The sequence below is a fragment of the Diabrotica virgifera genome, chromosome 1, assembly GCF_917563875.1.
Source record: "Diabrotica virgifera virgifera chromosome 1, PGI_DIABVI_V3a".
In the NCBI taxonomy this organism is placed as follows: Eukaryota; Metazoa; Arthropoda; class Insecta; order Coleoptera; family Chrysomelidae; genus Diabrotica; species Diabrotica virgifera.
Window position 1 is genome coordinate 193,118,207 of NC_065443.1, and position 13,695 is coordinate 193,131,901.

The following is a 13,695-nucleotide window of genomic DNA, read 5'->3' on the forward strand; positions in this document are numbered from 1 at the left end:
TTGGCGGAGATATTGAGCAAAAACAGTTCTCAATTGAAATCAAGATGGCGGCTAACGCTATGGTGGAATTCAGTTGAGATTTTAAATTTACACTACTATTGACCCTTCCTAAAGATTAAAAAAAATAAAATTTGGGGCAGTTCCTAATGCAAGGTTAGGCCTGTTATTCGTCTAACCAGACTGGACTAATAAAACCTATCGCAAGTATATAATGTTATAGTCCATTCTTTCACGGTTTTTGCTCTAAATTTTAAAGAACCGCTTGGATTGATATGAAATTTGACATACGCATAGCTTACATGTCAAAGAAAAAAAGTGATATTGTGCTGATGTGTGTTTTTGCCCTGGGGGTGACTTTCACCCCCTCTTGGGGGTGAAAAAATATAAGTCTAAAATAAGTCCGGAAATGGATAAACTGACTAATTTTAAGTAACTTTTGTTCTAAAAAACCTTTTTTGCCAAGTCAACACTTTTCGAGTTTTCGAGTCAACACACACTACACATGACACTAGGTACCTAACTGCAAAAATTCACCGTACCTACCATGCCAATGGCCATTAGTTGTCGAGGCATTAGCTAAATAAAAAAAATGTTGTTGCTTAGTAAAAATTCTTCTAATAATTTATTTAATCTTACTCATTTATATCGGCAATTCAGACAAATATTCTACATTTTAAAATAGAAGACTTTAAAGTGATATTGCCAATATTTATGAGTTGCGTTCCTGGGACGACTTTACTGAAAGATAGTTCATTCGATTACATGAAATCAACCCCAACCCAAGAATATCCACCACAAAAAAATCATAGCATATGATCTGTCTTTAAAAAGACAACGGTGACATGCAACGGTGACAGTAAAACTCTTGCGTTAGAGATTCCATAGTAAATCACTAGGAAAACCCAGGAAAAACCTCGTGATACTATCCCGACATCGTAAGTATTAGGTCTTACTTTAGTTTACTCTCAAAACTAATACTAAAAATTCTGACCTTAATATTTACAATAAGTTATTTTAAATTCTACGTAATATTAATAATACATAGATATATAAGTACTGCTAAAATATAAAATATCAACTCGATATGTTATTGACTTACTAATCGTAGTATTTTCTTTCTATTGACATCCTCTTTTATTATGGGTAACAACTTCCTACTGCGTTCTACCTAAATGGTAATTCTGTATTTTATAAATGGTAATTTATAAAATACATACCTTGTAAATGCGAAGAATTTTGTTTAGGTGAAACATCAAGACCATTAAACGTTAGAATAAGTGAACGTCAGTCTTATATTAAAAATAGAGAATTTGATAGATCTCGAATATGTAAACACGCATGGGAAAATGAACATAGAGTTCAGTGGAGAGATTCAAGTATAGTCCTGAAAAAAACAGATAGTAAAAAAAGAAAAATCAAAGAAGCGGCTCTAATTATGCTAAATGAAACCAATTGTGTCTCAAATTCCTCGGTAGAATGCAGTAGGATGTGGTTACCCATACTAAAAGAGGAAGTCAATAGAAATAAAATACCACGAATAGTAAGTCAATAACATATAGAGTTCATATTTTATATTTTAGCATTACTTATATATCTATGTATTATTAATATTACTTAGAATTTAAAATAACTTATTGTAAATATTAAGGTCAGAATTTTTAATATTAGTTTTGAGAGTAAACTAAAGTAAGACCTAATACTTACGATGTCGGGATATTATCACGAGGTTTTTTCCTGGTTTTCCCTCGTGGTTTACTATGGAATCTCTAACGCAAGAATTTTACTGTAACCGTTGTATGTGGTTATCTTTTTAAAGACATATCATATATGCTATGATTTTTTTGTGGCGGATATTCTTGGGTTGGGGTTGGTTTCATGTAATCGAATTAACTATCTTTCAGTAAAGTCGTCCCAGGAACGTAACTCATAAATATTAGCAATATAATTTTAAAGTATTCTATTTTAAAATGTATAATATTTATATGTCTAAATTACCGATATAAATGAGTCAGATTAAATAAATTATTAGGAAAATTTTTACTAAGCAACAACATTTCTTTTATTTAGCTAATGCCTCGACAACTAATGGCAATTGGCATGGTAGGTACGGTTAATTTTTGCAGTTAGGTACCTAGTGTTATGTGTAGTGTGTGTGTGTGTGTGTGTGTGTTTTGAGTAAGTGTCTTGTTACTTTGCAAAGTCGACGTCATTGTCTTTGCAAAGATACGCTGATTTTATCCGAACGTTTGCGGTCCCTCCGGTGGGTAAACAACATTTTTGTTTAATTCATTAATATTTTTTTAGTTTGACAACGGCATCCGATTTGGACGTTGAAACGTTTATAAAATCATTTTTTTAGTAAAACTGTGGCTTATTTCACATTAAAAATAGTTAATTAATATCCTCTTAACCTTCATCGAACATAGAAATGTTGATTACTAGTCCTCGGGCTTGCTGAATATGCCTTTGGAACATTCAAGCATTTGAGTCTGGTCTCGCAAGGCAACAATAGTGAGAACGCACTCTTCTCTGACTGGTGTCTCCTTTTGGTACTGTACCAAATCACCGTTGATGAGGTCCGGTATCAACTAATCGTTGATAAGTTCTCTGCAAAGTTGAACGACTAAAATTCAATTGCCTTGAACAATTCTGAATCTGAACAGACTTTAGATATTTTTCCGTCGTTATTAAGGAAAAGCCTTCAATGTGAGGAGGCCAGTGTAACACTAAGGTATCTCAGAAACTATTTAAAACAACAAAATTGTTTACATATTTCTCAAAACCATGAATTCCGCGAAGCTTCGTATAGTTCTGGTGTATCGTTTAACAGGTTTTTCGAATTTTTTTATATAAGAGAATGAATGGAAAAACAAAAGTATTTTTGAAGTGTGTAAAATTTTAATGTCCTACCGTTACTTCATGGTTACTTCGATATCATTTCAAATTTCGATGATATGAGAGTGACAACCCCCATATTTCGAACACACATGATTTATGGAGGTGGCAGGATAATATTTTATAAAACGAGATGTAATTTAAATAATGCCCCATTTTACATTTCTTTAGACCATCATTTCTTGGGGTAAGAAATCCATTATTCTATTTTATCGTATTCATTATAGGCTATATTCATGGTTTCTTATAACCATTTCTTTTCATATTTAACCTCAAAATCTCCATCCATGTGTGTGTATTTCGTATATTTTCTATTCTGTTTACTTATTATTATGTATGTAGAAATCAAATAACTTAAATAGTAACAATTAATAATAATTCCATTTAATCTGTTGTTACCATTTGCTGCTTTTTCCGATTACTGGCAAAAGGCATACTTTGCTTTCTAACTTATTGATGTCACTAATACGCATTATATTTTCTAGTTTTTGGGAATAGAATCCACCTTTTTCCCTTCGGGAATCTCAAGCATCCTCAATCGTCGACATTACAACCACGAAGACCATAATATAATGCATCTCATCTAGACTGCAACGGCCAACATCCGTAGGCCTGGTGGAATACCTAGAACCCCAGAGCCACTTGAAGAAACAGCAGTACCATTCGACATCTGCAAGTTACCATCGACCAGATACCAAAAGCCGAGTCTACCCCAAAATCCCGACAGCCAAAATCCCGACAGGCCAAAATCCCGACACGCCAGAATCCCGACAGGTTTGATAAGTTCCTTTTTAACATATAATTACATTTTTTTCTGGTTTTTTGTTTATGGCCATCTGTTTTTTTCTTTTTGTTACTCAACAAAAGTATTTACCATTTAATATGAACTAATTTTCTAAATAAAATTTCTAACCTGGGTATATGAATTAATTTTTTTTTTGCCAATATATAGTCCAATAATATAATGTATAATCAAATCCTGCATTCAAGTTTACTATAATAGTAGATATTATCAGTATATTATCATGTCGCTTACAACCTTCACTATAAAATGAAGTGTTTAATGATTTTTTTTATTTAAAATACATAATAATTAGGGGTCTACCTCAAAATCCCGACAGCCAAAATCCCAACAGCCAAAATCCCGACGGCCAAAATACCGAAAAGCCAGAATCCCGACAGGCCAAAATCCCGACACGCCAGAATCCCGACAGGTTTGATAAGTTCCTTTCAAACATATAATTACATTTATTTCAGATTTCTGGTTTATGGCCATCTGTTTTTTGTTACCAAACAAAAGTATTTGCCATTTAATATGAACTAATTTTCTAAATAAAATTTCTAACATGGCTATATGAATTAAATTATTTTTTTTTGCCAATAGTCCAATAATAATATATGTACAGTGTAACCCCGATAAGTCGGCCTCCGATAACCAAGAAGTCCGGCTAACCCGGACTGATTTTCATCAAACAAAACAAACATTTTTTCACTTTGACTGAGTTTTTTACCAAGAAATAAATAATACTGTATACAAGTTTACGTAATTTAGATGTACTGTACATATGTATTTCATGTTATTTCAATTACTACGGAGTTTATCTGTAAGTATACCCTATTTTATTAATCTTTACCATATTCTCCGGCTAACCCGGATTTTCGATAAACCGGATCGGCCGCGGTCCCGATTAATCCGACTTATCGAGGTTCCACTGTATAATCAAATCCTTAATTCAAGTTTTTTTTTCATATAATAGATATTATCATGTCACTTACAACCTGCTATTTGAGTAAGTATAGCTTTTATATTATAAAATAAAGGGTTTAATGATTTTTTCTTTTAAAATGCATAATAATTAGTACCTACCCGTACTTATTAGTAAGTAATTAATTTTTCAATTTCAATACTGTATAATACGATTTGGTATTGCATTTGAAAAGGAAACAACAAATATTCAAAATCTAGTGGTCGGAATTTTTGCTTATGCGAAGATTGTTGCATGTCGGGATTTTGGCTTGTCGGGATTCTGACGTGTTGGGATTCTGGCGTGTCGGGATTCTAGCGTGTCGGTGTTTGGCCGTCGGGATTTTGCTGTCGGGATTTTGGCTGTCGTGATTTTGGGCGCCACCGAATAATTAGTACACTTCGCGTCATATAAAACTGGTACACTTTTTTGAAGTTATACTTTTTTAGGCGCGATTGAGATTGAGGGTGAATTTATATCGATCCGCGCGCATGCGCACACCGACAGTTTGCTATTAGTCTCTATACGAGCTCTGATTGGGTGTTGAAATGATCTGTCAATAATTGTTCAATATGGAGGTTATAGGTAAACAAAAATGTTGTATAATATATTAGTTTTTATTGTTGTGAGGATAGAAATAAAATCAAATTTATAATTATAGCGACTTTTTAAATAGTTTTGAAAAGCCACAAGTACGTAATTCTAAATGTTTCAGTTGTATTCCAATAAAAAATTATCTTCATACCTATTTGGAAAATGTAAAAAAAATAATGTACTTACCTAGTACTTGCTGTGCTATACGCCTAGTAGGCAATGCTTTAATTTACATAATCTGATTACGAACAAACTTTCTACAAATTTTCATCTAATGTATCGTTTTCTTACTCTATATATTGTTGTATTTTAATTCGACAAAAATCAAACTAATAAAAATTCATATAAACAAAGTGTCACAAAGTTGTTCAGTTTGTGTATATTCCCACATGACGTATGCGCGAAGGTAGTGCAGTTTGAAATCGCTCAGACTCTCGTACGGCGGGATACACGGGAACTAGGTTTAAGCCCAATGCAAGTTATATCATTTTTTTATTTTTTTTTATAGATTTTATGATTGTAAGTATATTATTATATAATTTTTTTCAGAAACTACGTATTTAATTAAAAATTTTGGCAACAATTATTGTTCAGAAATATTTGTGGCATTTTTCAATGTGTTTGTGTGTGTTTTATTCTTTTATTATTTTAATTTTTAGTATTGTTTTAATAAAAATTTTTGGAAAGTAGTAGAGAAACTGTTTAAAGTATATTGATTTTGTTGAAATCATATAATAGAAGTATAACTTCTTACGCGCGTACAAAGTACACACATTCTTTTTTTCCCAATGTAAACCTGTGTTCAGACTGACAATTATTGTTCGTGAATCACTTCGTTGTTGCCATCACAGATAACGGAATTGCACTAAATCTAAATACAAAAAAATAACGTTTAAAATGTATATTTCGAATTTTAATACATATATTTAAATTACACACTTGTTCAGTGTAAAAGTTATTCATTTTGTATTAATTTCAAATTTAATTTTTAGTTTTTTCGGTGTGTTTTATTTATTGTTGAAAATTATAATTGAAATTGTTTTAGTTTTTAGTGTATTAAAAAATGCGGTCTGTCGCACAGCCCCGTTTTTACCTATAGTCTAGGCGCCAGAGGGGTCACCGTGTCATATTCAATTCTGATGGACAAACTCAACGGTTTCTTATGGATTTTTGGCTGCTAATTACGAATTTCGAGGGGGGATTTCGATCCGAGTGGTCAAAAAATTGTTATAAACAATTTAATTGTTTATAAATTGTTTATAAGCCTCGGGCTCATAAACTAAAAGAGATAAAAAAAAATATTTCAAATAAAATTTGTTCCTTAATAAAAAACGAAGAAAAAACCATTTACTAAACTTAAATGCAACAATTAGAACACAAGATATTGTAAAATTAGTGCACAATGCAAATTACAAATTGCAAAATAAGTATTATTCGAAGCTTTATCGATCGTAACTCGGCTTCTACGCATGAAAATAAGTCTTAGAAGGTGTCGTTTTAAAGCTTAATTAACAAGCTTCCAAACAAAGTTTGTTAAATTACTTGATCTTTATTTGTTTTAAAGTTATACCCGTTTGAAGTTACAAGTTTCTTAAAAATATTGTACATTCGTTTGTTTATAAGGGTTTCAAGCAAATTTGAGCTATAAACATTTATACTTTAATGAACAATGATGATATAAAAACTCAACAGATACAATTTGAGGTTACGAAAATGTTCATAAGTTTATTTTTGGCCAAGATGTGGATATTTTAATGGCGCGCGCTATGAGGCGCAAGATCGGTTCACCCCGTAAAGGTTCACGCGCTAACTTCTCGATGTAAATTATAATTTCTATCATTTTATCAAAATTTTATCATATAATTCTTATAATTAAATCATCATACTGTACCTCGTATCACCTTTCATTATATTTACATTGTCTTATATTTTTTGCACTAAATGAGTAAAAAACATTAAAAACTAATATTTCAGAAGTATAACTAAAAAGTAAGTTGATATTATTTATTAATAATATTTTTAAAAACATTTTTTTCATGCATCTGCAAATCTGCTTAGAGATATACAGGGAATATCAGCTTTTTTACATCTGCATAAGTTCTTAGCGAAATTTTAACAGTTACATGGTGGTACAAGTCTGTTCTTGTAGGCAGTAAAACTAAAGCTTTTTGAGGCTTCAGAGTCTAATTATCTATATGATATCCATATAAAGTGGATCTAGTTCTTTTGCAGCATCATCAAGTCCCGTCAATTGTGTGTATGCCGCCACATCATAAATGCTCGTTTTATATGCAATGATGAAGCTGCAAAATAACTCGATCCATTTTTATATGGATATCACATATTGGCTTATTTTCATGCGTAGAAGCCGAGTTACGATCGATAAAGCGTCGAAGAATACATACTTACTTGACTGTGAGCCAATCTTGCGCCTCATAGCGCGCCATTAAAATATGGACATCTTAGCCAAAAATAGACTCACGAACATTTTCGTAAGCTCAAAATTTTCCTTTTGAGTTCTTGTATCATTATTGTTAATTAAAGTGTAAGTGTTGATAGCTCAAGTTTGCTTGAAACCTTTATAAACAAATTAATGTGCAATTTTTTTAAGAAAATTATAACTTCAAACGGGTGTAACTTTAAAACAAATAAAGATCAAATAATTTAACAAACTTTGTTTGGAAGCCTCCTAATTAAGCTTTAAAAAGACATCTTACAGGGCTCATTTGCATGCGAAGAAGCCGAGTTACGATCGGTAAAGCGTCGAAAAATACTTATTTTGCAATTTGCAATTTGCATTGTGCACTAATTTTACAATATCTTGAGTTCTAATTGTCGGATTTAAGTTTAGTAAACGGTTGTTTCGTCGTTTTTTATTAGGGAACAAATTTTATTTGAAACATTTTTTTTATCTCTTTTAGTTTATGAGCTAGAGCCTTATAAACAATGTATAAACAATTAAATTGTTTATAACAATTTTTTGACCACTCGGATCGAAATTCCCCCTCGAAATTCGTAATCATCAGCCCAAAATCCATAAGAAACCGTTGAGTTTGTCCATCAGAATTGAAAATGACACGGTGACCTCTATTTGGCGCCTAGACTACTAGTTTGATATAATATTTTCGTTGAACTGGCAACTTTGCCCAAGAAATTGGAATGACACTTGTGAGAATATCAACTTACACAACTTGAAAAACAAGATTTTCGGTTATAAGAGTTGTACCAGTTTTTTTTTGACGCGAAGTGTACCTGTACTTAGTAAGTAATTAATTTTTCAATTTCAATAAATCTATAATATGATTTGCTATTGCATTTGAAAAGGAAACAATTAATATTCAAAAAGTAATGGTCGGGATTTTTGCTTATGCGAGGATTGTTGCATGTCGGGATTTTGGCCTGACGGGATTTTGGCTGTCGGGATTTTGGGCGCCACCGCCAAAAGCCACATAAGTATAATCCAAAATTGTGAGCTTTGGGCAAGAATTTGAATGTATATATGTCGTTGAATTTAATAAGCCAGATTTTATTATATAATATCTTTATTGGAAAATAAACATGATTAGTTAAAATATTGTTTTGTTTGCCTCCAATCCAGATCTTCATCATTCATGTTTTTGCTTAGGACAAGACGAACACACACCTTGGCAATCTGAGCTAGGCTAGGGTATACGATAACTACCATAGTTGATTGAAATATTATTTTTCAATAGTATTTCAATTATCCGTGGTAGTTTATCGCTACACAATGTCTATGGCGTATAGAATTTCGTCCTAAGCCATCTTCAGGGCTATGCTACAATAAAATATATCTTATAAGCAATTAATTTTAAACTTTAGAAAGTTCAAAAATGACGTCAAAGGATTATTCTCAACATTCATATCACAAGAGAGTAAGAATAAATGGAAAATAATGCGACAATTTTTCGAAACTCTGTTGCCTGGCAATAGACAAGACAGCACGCAGGGCTCGAGTAACTACTTAGTGGAGTCACTGAAGGTGGATATGAGCTATTACCTCCGATTTCGTTGAACCTTCATCGATTTGGATGAAAATTGGCGAGTGGTTAGAGAATATCTCAAGGAACAAAGGTGACATGATGCCAACTTGCGCTTTTACCCTGGGGGTGAATGCCACCCCTTCTCGTGGGTGAAAATTATTTTATTAAAAATAACCCCATAATTCGATAGAGGGACTAACTCTAAGCCAAATTTGTTATATAAAATTATTGAAATGAATCATAACTTTTTGAGTTATTAAAGATTAGAGATTTTAATTTTTCCTGAGAAAAATGCACGTTTTTAACCGATTTTTTATAAATAAATCAAAACCTATAAGTTTTTACAAAAAAGTTATTATTACCAAAATTAAAGATAATAAAAAATGAAATAAATTCCTCACTAGAAAAACCTTTTAGTGTTAACTAAAAGTGAGTTATAGGTAATTAAATGTTTATTTCTTTCGGCGACTACCCAAATCTAAGTATTAAAGCTTAAATAACGTGAAAATTATGCATTGTATAACACAAACTTATTAAACATTTGTGAAAGTATTTAAAAATATCTATCAGATGAGCCCACGAGCAAGTTGATAGCATTAAAATTTATGCTCCAAAAATTTTTCAAAATTTATCTTTTAAAAGTTTTTCCAAAAAATGTTATTGTTTTTTTTTTAATAACTCTGTTAATTTTGAGACATAAGATTAGCCTAAAACCATTTGAAAGCTTAAACTAATGGCTTTTAAACCGCGTTAAATTTAATTTTCTAAACCCCTTACTTTTTTAAAAATAAAAGGTTAAATTGCCCGGTTACATGGTTCTCGCAGTCAAAATTTAAGCTTAAAACGTTTCTATCTCGGTTATTTTGTACCCTACAGAAATAGTAAGACGGATAAAATATTTGGTACAAAAAAAACTAAAATTTAATTATGTATCATTTTTTTCGTATATTGAGTATTTTTGGAGTTATTATTAAAAGAAAATGAAAATTACGATAATCTGAAAAATTCTGATTTTTTTAAATTACATCTTTTTTTCAAAAATATGCATTCTAAACCGGTCAAAATTGTTGAAATCCTTACTTATGCTATTATAAAGAAAATGTTGTAAGGATTTCTATAAATTTTAATTTTTGTGGAAATGACGATGTTTTATTTTTTAACTTTTTCCAAAAAAAATCCAAAGGGTTCTCTTATTTTCATCATAACTTGCTTAATATTGATGCTATTAACGTCTTATGGAGCTCATTTGATAGGTATTTCAAAGTACTTTGACAAGTGTTTAGTAGGTATATTTTATAAAATGCATCGTTTTTCCGTTATTTAAGGTTGAATACTTAGATTTGCGTACTCGTCGAAAAAAATATATTTTCAATTACCCATAACTTACTTTGAATTAAAATTAGTGTACTTCTTTAAATAAGAAGTGTATTCAACTTTTTATTATCTTTAATTTTGGTGATAATAACTTTTTTGTAAAAGCTTATAGTTTGTGAGTTACACGTGAAAAACAGCTTTAAAACATGCATTTTTTTTACGAAAAAATAAAATCTTTGATCTTTAATAACTCAAAAAGTATTGATTTATATTAATAACTTTATATAACAAATTTTGCCTAGAATTTGCCCATTTATCGATTTCTGGTATTATTTTTAATGAGATAATTTTCAACCCCGAGAAGGGGTGGCATCCACCCCCAGGGTAAAAGCGCAAGTTGGGATCATGTCACCTTTGTTCCTTGAGGTATCCTCTAACTACTCACCAATTTTCATAAAATTCGATGAAGGTTCAACGAAATCGGAGGTGAAAACCTTCATTGACTCCACTAACTGTCGAATGGAAACAAGTTTGAGAAACATATTGCAGCAATATTTTCTTATTTCTTCTCACTATCGTGTGATAAATTATTTTTTAATACTTTTATTTAAGTACAAAATTCAAGTTTTTAAATAAACATTCAGTGGCATTTATCACAATTAATGTTTTTCAACTTGTCAAAGTGAACAGCGCAGTTTTAGGGGAGTGCATTTAGATTTTCACTTCGGAAAAAATCAAACAAGATAAAACTTTTTGTAATTTCATTAAGAAATGTTTAATAAACAACATATCAAAAAGTTCTACTCGAGAAGTGGGTGCTTCATTTTTTATTAAACAAATGAACAGCGAAGTTAGATGTTTTTTTTAAATAACTCCGAAAATATAATCTCTAGAAGAAAACTGACTCGACCATTGAAAAATTCAGAAAATGTTACAAAAAAAACCTTATATAAAGATTTTTCTAAAACTAAATGTCTAGCTTCTGTAATTTTTTATTTGTAACGCTAAAGTCACCCTACTCACACACATTGGCGCACTGTAAACTAGCGTTGGAAGAAGTGCACGGTTGAGTTTTTTTAATGTAATTCTTTAACTGATGGATCAAAAGAAATTTTACAGATTGGACATGAAAGAAGATGAAATAAGCTATCTTATGGTTGTAATAAAAAGAAATAAAATGTATGGACATAAGTACGGTGTGTGCAGAAATTGAGCCTTACATGAATTTTGTTTAAAAATGATCTAAAAATGTGTAACTAATACAATTTTACTTATATAACTCTTAAATTTGCACAACTTACCTCTCAATCATTTTACTAAACGATGTTTTATTCAAAAAAAATCTCAAAAATTTAATTCAAATAATACGATGTCTCAAAAAATGTAATTTTGAAAACTTCCTAGTTTTACAGAATTCCCACCACTTTAAGATGGTATTACTCAAATTTAAATAAATCTAATACAATTTTTTTGATATTTTTTTAATGTAATATTTAGAAAACACTGAATTATTTTAGTTTAAAAATGAAATAAACAATTTCTTTTTGAGAAAATTAAGAAAGATAACAAAAATGTAATAAAAAAACCGAAAAATACCAGCTGAAAAAATGTATATACAGAGTGATCAAAACTTTTTTCTGTAAAACTAACCTAAAATTCATTTAATAATAAGCTTCAACAATAATAAATGTTCAACAAAAAAAATTTTTTTTAGCTCTTATAGAGTATGTCTGCGTAACTTGGAACCTATTGATAACTTTTTTAATATCAGTTTTACGAAAAAAGTTATTCTTTATAAAATACTCTGCATCGTATATAACATAAGATGCAACCATCATGTATCAAATTTTGTTAATTTTGTACGAGGTATGTCAGAAAATATGAATTTCACTCAAGAGTAAAGTACCTTTATATTTCACAATATCGAAAATTTTTATAAAGAAAAGTTGTTTGGAATTAAAAGCTATGTTCCAATATGTAATTATATTCTTCTAGTCGAAAATTTGTTTTTTTTTAAATGTTGTTTCAAATTAATTATACCCAACATCATTAAATCTTCACTTATTATTTATGATAACTGTTTTATTATTAATTTTATGAAGAAAGTTATTCGTCATAAATACCTGTGCATGGTCTAACACTTAATATGCAAATATAAAATACTATATTTTATCAATATTAGTCTCATTGTTTCGGACAAGACTGTTTGAATTGTCCCGTTTTAAATGAACGAGAAATTGAAGAAAGCGAAGATGTCAGCGTAGTTGGAGGTGATATTGAAGAGGTAGATTTTGAATAATTTGTTCTTTCTTTCTAATACATTTTAATTTTTAATATTATTGTGAAAATTATTTGTCTATCTTTTTTTAAGGATGAAATTCCATATTTGTTTGATTGGATTCTACTTGTTTTTCATTTAAATATCCGCCATTTTGGATCCGCCATTTTGAAATTTAAATTTTTAATCTTTAATTCAGATTCAACAACATGTTAAAAATAAAGAAAATAAATGTTTTAGAAAAATGTTCTTTTTTATGTTCTTTTTAGAAAATCCGCATTTTGTATCCGCCATTTTATAGTTTATAATGTTAACATTTAAGTTAGGTTTATCAAAACGCTCAAAAATAAATTTATGTAGAAATAAATACATTTTGTAAAAAAATAAAATTATGATTTTACAACTATTTTTTAAGTTATCCGCCATTTTGGATCTGCCATTTTATAATTTAAATTATCAAAATTTGATTCAGGTTCAGCAACCTCTCAAAAATATCCACATATATGTAAACAAACACGTTTTATAAAAAAAATTCGGATTTTACAACTACTTTTTAAGGATTATTAGGAAAAAATCCGCCATTTTGAATCCGCCAATTTGAATTTGTAAATTGTAATGTCAGGTTCGGGTTCAGCATAATCAAAACTAAAATATAAACATTTTTTATCAAAATAAAATGTTAAATTCACCCATATTCTTAACATTATTTACACAAAACAATTGCTATTGTTTAAACAATTAATAAACAATTAGCGGCGAAATTTGTGAGTAAAACTTTTTACTTTAACATATTTATAAACTAACAAAAAAAGTTTTAGAAAAATATAACCTTGTTTGATTTTTTCCGAAACATTGTATCTTTTCGTTC

General features: G+C 30.0%; 1 protein-coding gene across 3 annotated transcripts in view; it reads right to left on the bottom strand.

Annotated features, from left to right (window-relative positions):
• The window catches only part of LOC114334182 (uncharacterized), an 883,857-nt gene that overhangs the window by 504,045 nt on the left and 366,117 nt on the right, over positions 1 to 13,695 (bottom strand). Inside the window, exon 4 of one of the 3 annotated variants that reach the window (XR_007695930.1) lies at positions 8,759 to 9,030. The exons of the other annotated variants lie outside the window; for them this stretch is intronic. The gene's annotated coding sequence lies outside the window, so the exon portion shown is untranslated. Of the gene's footprint in view, positions 1 to 8,758; positions 9,031 to 13,695 lie in introns of those variants that run through there. 3 annotated transcript variants of the gene reach the window in all.